This window comes from Carlito syrichta, unplaced genomic scaffold, assembly GCF_000164805.1.
Source record: "Carlito syrichta isolate Samal-C Ts95f unplaced genomic scaffold, Tarsius_syrichta-2.0.1 Scaffold233425, whole genome shotgun sequence".
NCBI lineage: Eukaryota > Metazoa > Chordata > Mammalia > Primates > Tarsiidae > Carlito > Carlito syrichta.
Genome location: NW_007177521.1, coordinates 57,421 through 69,575, shown reverse-complemented (window position 1 = coordinate 69,575; position 12,155 = coordinate 57,421).

Below are 12,155 nucleotides of genomic sequence, written 5' to 3'. Positions count from 1 at the left end.
GGAAGGGCTGGCTCCACCAGGCAGGCTGGAACCAGCCGGGGGAGGCCGGAGAGGCCAGCGGCTTTCTGCTCCATCCCGTGGGGTCACAGTTCTTCAACGTGGCGGTTAACAGTGTGTCTCCGAGAGGACACACAAGAAAACATCGATTCGCTCAGGTTGGGAGCTGGCTGGTAGCATGAGGATGCCTCCTCAGTCCCGACCCTCTCCATACCTTTTGCATTTGTAACCGTGAGAATGTATTTCCTGTTTTACGAATTCACCCTCAAGACGAACCAACCCTAGTGGGCAGCTCTGAGATGCCCCAGTGATCCCTGCTTCCTGCTGCCCTCGGGTCTTCTGGGGCTGGCCACAGATGTGGGAGGGGGCGTGAGGGCGCAGCTCCTGCCCACAGCTTGGTGGCAGCTCCTGAGAGGCCCTGAGCGGAGGCCCGGCTGAGCCACTCCTGGATTTCTGACCCACACAATTGTGTGAACATAAATGGGTTTGGCCACTAGGTTTTGAAGTGATTCGTTCCACAGCAAGAAAGTACTGGAACAAACAAATGAGATTTAGTAAGCACAGCTCACATGCTACCCACATCCACTTTTTGATCTGGAATCATTTGCTTACCAGCCAGGCTTATTGAGTTGAGCTTTGCTTTCTTTCATTTTTACGATGAAGACAACAGCATTTATATCTGACATGAATTGTGCTGTATCGTCAAATACGCTTGTGAGTCACCAGTTCACTCTCTTGGTTTCTTTGCTGAGAGAGAAAGAAAGAAAATCCACCCGAATTTCAAAAGTTTATTAATTTTGTGTAAGATTTAAGATGGCACCCGGGCTGGGTGGCTCAGCCTGTAATCCCAGCGCTTTGGGAGGCTGAGGTGAGTGGATTGCCTGAGCCCGTGGGTTCGAGACCCGCCCAGGTAACTTGGCGAGACCACATCTCTACAACAAATCAAAAAGAGCCGGGTGTGGTAGTGCGCGCCTGTAGTTCCAGCTCCTTGGAAGGCGGAGGCGGAAGGATCGCCGGAGCCCAGCAGGTCGAGGCTGCGGTGGCCGGGAGCAGCCACTGCACTCCAGTCCGGGCGACAGAGTGAGACTCCAACTCAAAAAAAAAAAGATGGCAATAAGCCGATAAATAATGAGTGTTAGGATTTTCACCAGAAATAACTTGAAAAAATGCCTCCCTCTCTCTTCCTCTTTTTGTTGATATGTTAGAGCACCGCTTGGTCACACATCTCACCTCCTGTAGTTCCCAGCACACCCACGTTTCACAAATGCCAGGTGTGAGTCCCAGATGCTGTGATGGGGGATAAACAGAAAAGTTTTGTTAGTATTTTCAGTGGCAACAGCATCATGTGGTTCAATCCATAAGATGACTTTTGGATTTCGTATTCCTGCTAAATGAGTTCACAAAGTTGGGAACAGATTGATTCGAACAGATGTGTCCACATTGCTGTAAGGAAAATGTCCTGACATGTGCCGTCACCACAGAAAACGCTGTACTTAACTGTAGATGCGTGCGCTAAAAGAACCAGAAGAACTCATGCCAAGGAGGCTCTCCCAGCTCTCAGCACCCATCATTGGGAGAAAATAAAACTGAAGTAGCTTGTCCAGACCAAGAATGCTTCTTTCCCTCAACGACTTCCAGTTAAAGGGCACCTTCTAGCAAAAGGGACACGACTAACAGAGGTGATTTTGGAAGGTGACGCTCCTACATTACCATGTAGAAATAGTTTTCGACCTTTCCTCAAATGCTACTTTAGGCTTGAGCATACTCTGGGCTCTTTATCAGAATAAAAAACAAGCAGCAACAACAACGAAAAACCTCTCCTTTGTTTGAAAACCAATCACAATGAAATTCTGTTTGATAAATAGGGTATGAGGACTTCTGAAAGATGCTGTCTAGACTGATTGAGCAAACATCCATACACAAGAGTACTACAGCTGGTTTCTCCATGGAAGTGTCATAGCCACTGAAAAGAAATAACAGAATTTGAATGTCACCATTTTGTAACCCTAAAACATACATAATCTAGACAATAATCGTAAATGGCTGCTAATATCTCAAAAAGAGAAACACCAGACATTATGTGGAAATCCATGAAGCCCCCACATGTAATAGTCTTGCTAAAAAATAATAATTATAACCTGAATCTAATTAAGTCACTAGATTCAAAAACCAATTTGCAAGAAATATGGGCAGACGAAGGAACTTGTTAAACATCACTGTAGTTATAAAAATAGTCAAGTTCAGATTGTGGGAAACTGTGTAGGAGCAATGACCTGATTTCCTTCAACAAATCAATTGCAAGGAAAAACAGAAAGGGAGAGGGAAATTTTATTAATTAAAAGATACTTAAGATTCAACTCACCCAAATATAAAAGTTTCGAAAATAGTGGTGATGGTTGCACAAAATTGTGAATGTAATTAATGCTACTAAACTATATGCTAAAATCACAGCATTTATATTATATATATTTTTTTACTTTACTACAATAGAAAATTTTTTAATCCAACTCATTCAATACAATCATAAAATTTATTTAAATCTTTATTCAAGCCGGGCGCAGCGGCTCAAGTCTGTAATCCCAGCACTTTGGAAAGATGAGGCGAGAGGATTGCCTGAGCCTATGGGTTGAGACCAGCCTGGGCAACTTGGCAAGACCTCGTCTCTGCAGTAAATCAAAATATTAGTTGGGCATGGTGGCACACATCTGTAGTTCCAGCTACTTGGAAGGCTGAGGCTCAAGGATCACCTGTGCCCAGCAGGTCCAGGCTGCAGTGGCCATGAGCATGCCCCTGTACTCCAGCCTGGGGGACAGAGTGAGACTCCAACTCAAAAAAACACACAAACAAACAAAAACTTCATTCAAACACACTGTCTAAAAAATGAAACAACTGGGAGAATTGAAATACAATTGGGAGTATTCAATAATATTAAGCAATAATTATTTTTTAAACTTCTTACTTTTTTTTTTTGAGTTGGAGTCTCACTCTATCGCTCAGGCTGGAGTACCGTGGCATACTCATGGCCACTGCAGCCTCGACTGCTGGGCTCAAGTGATCCTTCTGTCTCAGCCTTCCTAGTAGCTGGAACTAAGGAGCTCGCCAAGTGGCCCAGGCTGGTCTCGAAACCCTGGGCTCAGGCAATCCTCTCGCCTCCACCTCCCAAGGTGCCAGGATTACAGGCATGAGCCATCACGCCTGGCAGACTTCTAACTTTTTTAGAAATACATACTGACATATGTACAGATAAAATGATATATGTTGTGTCTGAGATTTGTTGGATCCTGCCCACAACCTGATTAAGTCTGCCTGTCGGTATTTTATGGGGACTGGCGGAATACACAAGCCTTGGGTTAGTAGAGGCAGAGGACACAGTTGCAGCACGGACATCAGCACATATGTGGCTTCCCTCTGTCTCCAGGTGCCATGGGAGTCACACAGGTGGGCCTAGAGTGCCTGCATGTGTATGGGCTTGCTGCACAGCTGGGGAGCCCTGCACGGGGAAGAGCTAGCAGGAAGCAAGCCTGTGGGTTGCCGGGGCCGGAGAAGAGATGTGACTTCGCTTGCCAAGGTTACCAGCTGCTGAGCCAATGCTAAGAAACAACCCGGTACAAGAACAACCAGGGCCTTGCAGTCTTGGTCCATGCAGTCAGATGTGCAGACACAAGAGGCCCAAGGAAGTGTGCTCCTCCCAACAATAGCCTGATGTGGATTTGCTTCCAAACATCCATCGAGAGAGAAGGATATAGACAAGTCACTGGGAGTGTGGGTGAAACAAGTCTGGTCACGAGTCCATGATTGTTGAAGCTGAGGTTTGAGTACGTGAGAGTCACTGTCCTACTCACGCTACTTGGGTGTGTATATTTGAAATTCTCCATTCTAGAAGTTTTAAAAAACTGTTTACTAAATATCTACCATAGATCTATAAGAGTTATAGAATAAGTGTGGATACTAATGTTTAAAACCACAGTATATTTTTTATTTGTATTTTTTCATAGAATCTGTGACTCAGAAAAACCCAGTATATTTAAAAATACATATTTGCTACTTAAAATACAAGAAATATTTTATTCTGTCCACTACTACTAAAAATGTAATTCAAGCAAATGCAGCTCTCGTTATAGCAAATGTGTACACTGTCCTTTTGTTACAGATACCTGAAAGGTCTGTCTTACAGAGTTGCAGTCAATTCACTGCACTTATCCGGCCTGTCCTCTGGAAAATGAATCCCTCTTTACACAAGTCAACACAAGGTCCAAGGTCTGCGATGTGTCTGATGGGAGCCACAAGGCGTCATTGTGCGGCTATGAAACGAGTCTTCTTGGTGAAAGACACAGCTCACTGGAACGTCACTGAGTGCCATTTTGAAAGTGTCTGCATACGTTTAGGCTGTGCACACATTTTTTTAAACTACATTTCATCTTCCTCTTTGGCTCATTCCATAATAGGTGATTTCATTTTTTTAGCTGGAGTTACAAAAAGTTCACTAAACTGATTGTTGACGTTAATAAAATGGTTATTCATTTCATAGTGGCAAAAGTGATTCTCTTCAAACAGAACAAAAGCAAGGGCCTCACCCATCTTCTCACTGTGAAAAACTTCTTATCCCTTTTTAAATATACAGGCTTGTCCCGGATATTCTAGGTTTGGTTTCAGACCACTGCAACAAAGTGAAGGTTGCAACATAGCGAGTCACACGAATTTTTGGTTTCCTACTATACTGTAGTCTGTTCAATGTACAATTACATTATGCCTTTTAAAATGTACATACCTTAATTTAAAAATACGTATTGCTAAAAAGAGATGCTAAGGAAATGAGCACATGTTGTTGGGGAAATGGTGCCGACAGACTTACTCAACTCAGGGTTTCCACAAACCTTCAATTTGTGAAAATGCAAATCTGCAAAGCACAGTAGAACAAGGTATGTCTGTAGATTATTGCCCTCAGTTCTTGGCAGGCAAGGAGAAAGACAAACTACGCTTTATCAGTCTTCTAATTGCTTTTAAACTATTTGCGGGGGGACATTATCCACACTAATGTTATTTATAGTTAGACTAATTTTCCTCTTATCCTGTGTGCTGCATTGGTTCTCTTTTCCAGTCACTTACGGATTCTGAGAAAACATCAGGAGGCCATCGGTTCTTCAGTATTACTGTTTAGCAATTCACCCACTTGGTAGATGTGTCCTAGGGGCCTGTGTGCCAGGCTTGGGGCGGCAGGCTAGGGATAAAAGGCAAACAACAGTCCCTACCCTTCCAGAGCTTGTGGTCCAGGAGACTGGTCGGCTAGACCATTTATTGTAAGCAGGAGTATTCGTGTGTGTGTGTGTGTGTGTGTGTGTGTGTGTGTGTGTGTTCAGCCAACCCAAGTTTAAGGGGAAAGGGGAAATATTAGATAATGCTCCAACCTTTTGTCAACCATTCCCTGTCAGCGCGCTCTCAATATCTAAAAAGCCTTTCCCAATCTTAGATGCCCTTCTTTCTGTGCTCCCTTTTTGGGAAGAGCTAAGTTTCCACCTTTTTTTCCCTCACAGTTGTACTCTTATATAGAGAAATAGTCTATTTCACTTCAGAAAGGGTGAGAAGATTCCAGAAGAGGAAATAAGCCAGCTGTTACCAGAACTCAAAAATCCCACTTGTTTTTTTTTTTTTTTTGAGTTGGAGTCTCACTCTGTCACCCAGACTGGAGTGCAGTGGCCGCTCCCGGCCACCGCAGCCTCGACCTGCTGGGCTCCGGCGATCCTTCCGCCTCAGCCTTCCAAGTGGCCGGAACTACAGGCATGCGCTACCATGCCCGGCTGATTTTTTGATTTATTGTAGAGATGAGGTCTCGCTGCCCAGGCGGGTCTCGAACCCGCGGGCTCAGGCAATCCACTCACCTCAGCCTCCCAAAGGCGCGGGATGACAGGCTGAGCCACCGAGCCTGGCTAAAAATTCCACTTCTTAATTGCATGTCTTCCTAACTCACTAGCTTCCCCTTCAGAGCACGCGAGGACACAGAAGAAGCGGAGGACGTCTCCCCCTGGGTCAGCAAGCCCTGAGGATGCTCTCCCCTAGAGACCTCAGTGCTCACAACTAGGGCCCTGCCATCCCCTGTTCCTGCAAAAACTGCTCTTCCCTGGGCCCCTGGAGACCCTGGTCAGAACTATGTCGTGCCCCCGCCCCCCAACTGTGTCAGGGAGGGAGACCCCCCAACGCTGAAGAATATGGGCAACTAATGCTGCTTCAAGTAAATGCTTCCTAAGAAACTTCTCCGAAGCTGGGCTCGGTGGCTCAGCCTGTAATCCTGCGCCTTTGGGAGGCTGAGGCGAGTGGATTGCCTGAGCCCGCGGGTTTGAGACCCGCCTGGGCAGCGAGACCTCATCTCTACAATAAATCAAAAATCAGCCGGGCGTGGTAGCGCGCACCTATAATTCCAGCTACTCGGAAGGCTGAGCGGAAGGATCACCAGAGCCCAGCAGGTCGAGGCTGCGGTGGCCGGGAGTGGCCACTGCACTCCGGTCTGGGTGACAGTGAGACTCCGACTCAAAAAAAAAAAAAGAAACTTCTCCGCAGAGCAAATGCCCCGCCCCCGTCTGCAAAGCTCAGGAGAGAGTTGGGAGAGAGCAGGCAGGCCGGCAGGGAGGAGTCGGGAGAAGAGGCCCTGCCTGCGGAGGCCTCCTCCCTGGCATCTGCCATCCACCCTTGACAACCGCAGAGCTGGGAAATCACATCCCCGACGACCCTGAGACATCCGTCTTTTACACAGATTCCAGTCACCAAAAGGAAAATCGCCCTGACTCACCCGCACCCACCATGTGTCTTCTGGGCCAGACCCTCCGCTCCCTCGGGAGAGACAGAGGCTCAGCTGCCTGCCAGGCGGAGGAGGCTGGTGGAGGATGAGCCCCAGGAGAGTGCCTGGCAGGCGTCCGCCCCCTGTGGCTCCTGCCTGTGCCCTTCCAGCCGCCTCCTCCTGCCGAAACCACCTTAGAGGGCTCCTGCATCGGGGCCAAGTTCTCGCTCTGTCTTTCCCGGACAAGCAACTTGTCCGGAAGCGTTCTGCCCGGTGTCACCACCACTCAGTCGCACCAGCTTCCTCTGTGGAGGGACCTTCCTCTCTGTGAGGTGACCACACCCACAGCAGGTGTACCTTGGCTCTTCTCCTGCCTCTGACGCCAAGTCCTTTAGGCCACCACATTCTAAACTCAAGCAGCTGAGCGTGGCCGGCAACAGCAGGACATCCATTATTTTATCTATTTATTTATCTATTTGTTTGTTTGTTTGTTTTGAGTTGGAGTCTCACTCTATCACCCAGGCTGGAGGGCAGTGGCACACTCATGGCCACCCCAGCACCGACCTTCTGGGCTCCGGCGATCCTTCCAAGTAGCCAGAACTACAGGCAGGCACTACCACGCCCGGCTCATTTTTTATTTTATTGTAGAGACAAGGTCTTGCCAAGTCGCCGGGGCTGGCTTGAACCCCCAGGCTCAGGCAATCCATTCACCTCGGCCTCCCAAAGTGCTGGGATGACAGGCTGAGCCACCGAACCCGGCCCATTCTTTCTTTTAAATTGCTTAATTTTCCTATCAAGGCCATCTCAGCCAGGCTCACCCTCACTGCCACAAACAAGGTCTTGGGGAACTTATGCAAATGGCATGGGGGGACAGGGTCATGATCTCCCCTTTCCTCGAGGGCACAGGCGTCCTTGGGCACTCACGCCAGGACTCACACTCCAAGCTGTGTGTCTGTAGTGTGGCATGAAGTCTTCCTCCTGCATCCGCAATGCCCCTGCCTCTTCTTTCTGACTTATCTCCATCCTTGTAGTCTTTGCTTTAAGCCTTCCTACGGTCTTAATTCCATACTGTGATAAAACGATTTAATTAATGTTTTATAACTGGACACAGTGCACGGCATCGACAAGGCAAAAATTTAGGCTTGTGCTGTAAATCAGAAGCCTGTTTCCCTCCTGAGGTGGACTGTGCCACCACCTGCTTCAGATCACAGACTAGAAGCATCACCCCACGGCTCTCTGAACCCTGCCAAAAGTGGGCACCGTAGACGTGTCTGGCCTTCTCCTACGTGGGCCAGGCTGATATTTTGCTAACCTGTCAGGCTGTTCTTTGACACTTGTGTGAGTGATCCAGCAGGAAGCACAATGTTTGCTAGAGTTATATCAAACACATTCCCCTGCTTTGCTTTGGTAATGGAATTCTGCTGCAATCTTCTTTCACCTGAAGAGATTACACATGTTGACAGAAAGCACTGGTACAATTTGATTAAAAAAAAAATAGCTGAAACGGTTCCCTGGCATTTTCAGGGCTTCAACTGCACTCCACTGTGGCGACACTTTCTTTTCAGACACGTATGTGGGTCCCCAAACACTGAATAGCTAGAAGCCGCTCCCTTCAAAGCAGCAGGAGAATTTTTATCCGGGGTGGGTTTTTTTCTTATACATTAGGCGAGCAACAGGTGCTTAACTGCCATCCGAGATTGGCGTGACTGTCATGGTCTAGCAATTGACTTAGAATCCTCTAATACTCGGCTTTTCCCAAATGATCAACTTGACCGTTTGTGCTTTGTGTTAACACCGGTGGTTTGTCACCAAAGCTACTCATTTAACAGAGCAGGCACATAAATAAATAAAGACTCAGGAGCACGGGGCCTGAATGACTCAGCCGACTTCTTGTTGTGTGTGTCAGGCAGACATGAGAAGGTTATCAGCAACTCAGGGGACACGCCTAAGCGGGGCTAAAAGGTAACATTTTTAATCCTGGTAGCACGTGGGGAAAGCATCTTTGCTCTAGGTTCAATGACTGTTCCCATGCCAGAGGCGTCCAAGAATCATTATTCACAGGCTTTGTCTCTATCCACCATCTCTTTTAGGCAAATGACTTCCACTATATGCAATGTAAGCACTGCTTCCCTTTCAGAGAACTTTCCAAAACACTTGTTCTAATTGGGCTACTTCTTAAGATTGCCATCTCTGAAATATTCAAAGCATAAATTAGGGTTTTGTTTTTAAAATTAGGATAAAGAGTAAGCTTTCCAAAACATGCCCTACAAATATTAGCATATGAAAAGGGTGAGGCCTGCTCAGTGGCTCAGCCTGTAATCCTGTGCTTTGGGAGTCCCGAGGTGAGTAGATTGCCTGAGCCCGCGGGTTCGAGACCCGCCTGGGCATCTTGGCGAGCCCTCATCTCTACAATAAATCAAAAATCAGCCGGGCGTGGTAGCGCGCACCTGTAGTTCCGGCTACTTGGGAGGCTGAGGCGGAAGGATTGCCGGAGCCCAGCAGGAGAGGCTGTGGTGGCCGGGAGCGGCCATTGCACTCCAGCCTGGGTGACAGATTAAGACTCTACCTAAAAAAAAAAAAAAAAGTAACTTCTTTGCTTGTGAACAGTTGTCTAGCATACCAAGTTACTCTGAAAAAATATACAGTCATACAACACATGTTTTGGTTGACAGAGGGCCATATAGATGACCATGGTCCCATAAAATACCATTTAGTAATACCAATGTAACACCGACGCTGACTGTGCCTTTTCTACGTTTGGGTGTCATTAGACACACAAACACTCACCCTTGTGCTACAAATTGCCTGCAGTGTTCAGCACAGTCATGGCCTGGGTGGGTGTGTAGCCTGGGAACAACAAGCCGCACAAATAGCCCAGGTACGTAGCAGCCTCCACCCTCTCTAGGTGTGCACAAGTCACTCTAGGACATTTACACAACGACAAATCACCCCACAAGGTGTTTCTCAGAACATGTCCCACGTGACTGTACTAAATCACAAGACGATGAATGTTCTCCCGGCCCCTCCAGACCCTCCTTGCACCCTGAGAGCCCGATGTCAACCGCCCGCGTGGAACGGTCTCCCTTCCCTTCAACCTCCCCTTGGGTCCAGCCAGTGGGAGCTGCCAAAGGTGTGTGCGCGTGGGAGGAGAGGGGAGCGCTCCTCCCAGGCAGGCTGGGCTCTCCCGCTGTGGCAGCTGGATTCTGGGAATCAGCTGCTCCCACATCCTTTCAGGCCTAGACGTGACAAGCTCCCTGCCGCTGCCAGGCCTTGTTAGTTTCCTTTCATCCCCGACACCTGTGTCGATGGTCCTTCACGGGCTCAATGACTTCATTTGAGTGCGCCACCTGGGCACTGCCAGGATCCTAGCTCATATACACATGGTATTAAACCGGTTCAAACAGGGCTTGACGTAGGTGGAATTTATTGAATCATGTAACTCAAAAATATAGACTTCTGGTTTAAGGTCGGTGCCATAGCTCAAGGGATGTCATCGAGGCTGTTAGGATAGAAGGGGCTGTAGCAATCAGACTGCGACCTTGATGACAGTAGAGTCAAATCTGTGTGCAGGAGGGTGCGAGGACGTTTTCTTGGCCTGCTTTGCAGGCAAGAACGTCAAAGAGGAAGGCAGCTTACTGGCCCTGTTGCTTCTGAATCCTGCCTTAACACTGTGAGAATTTGAAATACAGAGGTGAGAACTTTCAGAGGCCAAAGGCAAAAATTATCTCCACAGGAAGAACCTACGTAGAAAATAAGTGATCAGTGGCTTACATCTTTGCAGAGCGCTGACCTTCCCCACCCTTGATCCCTCACATCTGCACGGGGGGCGAGTTCAGTCAGTGGACGGTGAAGCGGAGTCATCCCCACCTGACGCTGGAGATGGGGGACCTGCCTGGCCCACCTGCTCACTGGTGCCTCCTGCCAAGTTCACATAACAGAGAGATGGAGCCCGACAGCAGCACCAGGAATGGCAAAACACAGCCGTTTTCACCATCTGGAAAGACTTGCGGTGTACACGATGTTTCCAATGATGCTATGATGCCAAGGGAAGAAACAAGGCAGCAAAAAAGGTGCTTAAAATCTTCCCATTGTTTCAAAAACTTTGAATTGTTTTCTCCCTCTGAACAATGGACAATTGCCCCATTAAAACTGAGGCCAGGTGCAGTGGCTCACTGGCCTGTAATGCCAGCACTTTGGAAGGCTGAGACAGGAGGATTGCTTGAGCCCAGGAGTTTAAGACCAGCCTGGGCAACATAGCAAGACCTCATCTCTACAAAAAAAAAAAAAAAAGATTTTTTAAATTGGCTAAGCGTGGTGGCACACACCTGTACTCCCAGCTACTTGGGAGGCTGAGGTGGGAGGATAGCCTCAGTCCAGGAGGTCGAGGCTGCGGTGAGCCATGATTGTGCTGCCACACTCCAGCCTGGGTGACAAAGTGAGTCCTCAACTCAAAAATAAAAAATAAAAAAAAACCTGAAATACTTTTATGAGACGTAATACACAGCTGACCTCTGCACTCAAAAAAAAAAAATCATTTATTACACTTTCTAAGTTTGAAAATAAGTTTTAAATGTGTTTGAGTCTCTCACTTATCTTTTTCTGCAGGTAACAAATAAGTGTGTCTCCTTCATTCCTGCCCACAGAGGCGGCTTATCTCTCATAGGAGCATGGACAAGTAAGACAGCCTAGGGAGTGCTGTGGCCACAAGTTAGGGCAAAGCACTCCTTGCCCCAGAGGTGATAGATCCGGTAAGATAGGGCCGCCTGAAAACAGCAACAGTCCTCACCCCGCCCACACACACACTCTCTAAGACCGGAGCTTTGAGGGGAGCTAGACACCTCCAAGACATTTCCGCCTCAGGTCACAAATGCCTGAGCCTACCTGAAAGACCCAGATAGTGTGAGTCATGGTGTGTTTGTGTTGCTGAAACAGAATTCCTGAGACCAGTCGTGTATAAAGAGCAGAAGCAGATTGCTCACAGTGCCGAGGTCAGGAAGTCCAAGATCACGGTGCCAGCTAGCTTGGCGTCTGGTGAGGGCTTTCCCTTTACTTCCGAACGGTGCCTCTGGCTGCGTCCTCACACGGAGGGCGTGTGAGGACGAGCACGAAGGGATGGACTCTCCCTTGGGCCGGTTTATAAAGGCACCAATCCACGCTCGTGGCCTGGTGGCCTCCCAAGGGCCCACCTCAAAACACATCCCTCGGGGGCTAGCTAGTGCCAACCTGTGCTTCTGGCACACAGTCGAAACACAGAGGCATGTCCTCGTCAACTTTGAATTGAAAATAACTTATTTTGGCCGGGCTCGGTGGCTCAGCCTGTCATCCCAGCACCTCCTCTCTACAATAAATCAAAAATCAAAAATCAGCCGGGTGTGGTAGCGCGCGCCCG